Genomic DNA, 243 nt, shown 5'->3' on the forward strand with positions numbered 1-243 from the left:
GCAAGTGTATTTCTCTCTCTCTCTCTCTTTATCTCTCTCTATCTCTTTATTCTCTCTCTCTCTTTCATTCCATAGGCACACAAACAGATCCTATCTGAGAGAGGACCAGTCGGCAGTCAGAGAGAGGATTAAAGAGAGAGAGAAGGAGAGAGAGACAAAGAGAGAGAGAGAGAGAGAGAGAGAGAGAGAGAGAGAGAGAGAGGAGAGAGAGAGAGAGAGAGAGAGAGAGAGAGAGAGAGAGAG

Source organism: Notolepis coatsorum, assembly GCF_963971535.1.
Source record: "Notolepis coatsorum genome assembly, chromosome: 6".
Classification (NCBI taxonomy): Eukaryota; Metazoa; Chordata; class Actinopteri; order Aulopiformes; family Paralepididae; genus Notolepis; species Notolepis coatsorum.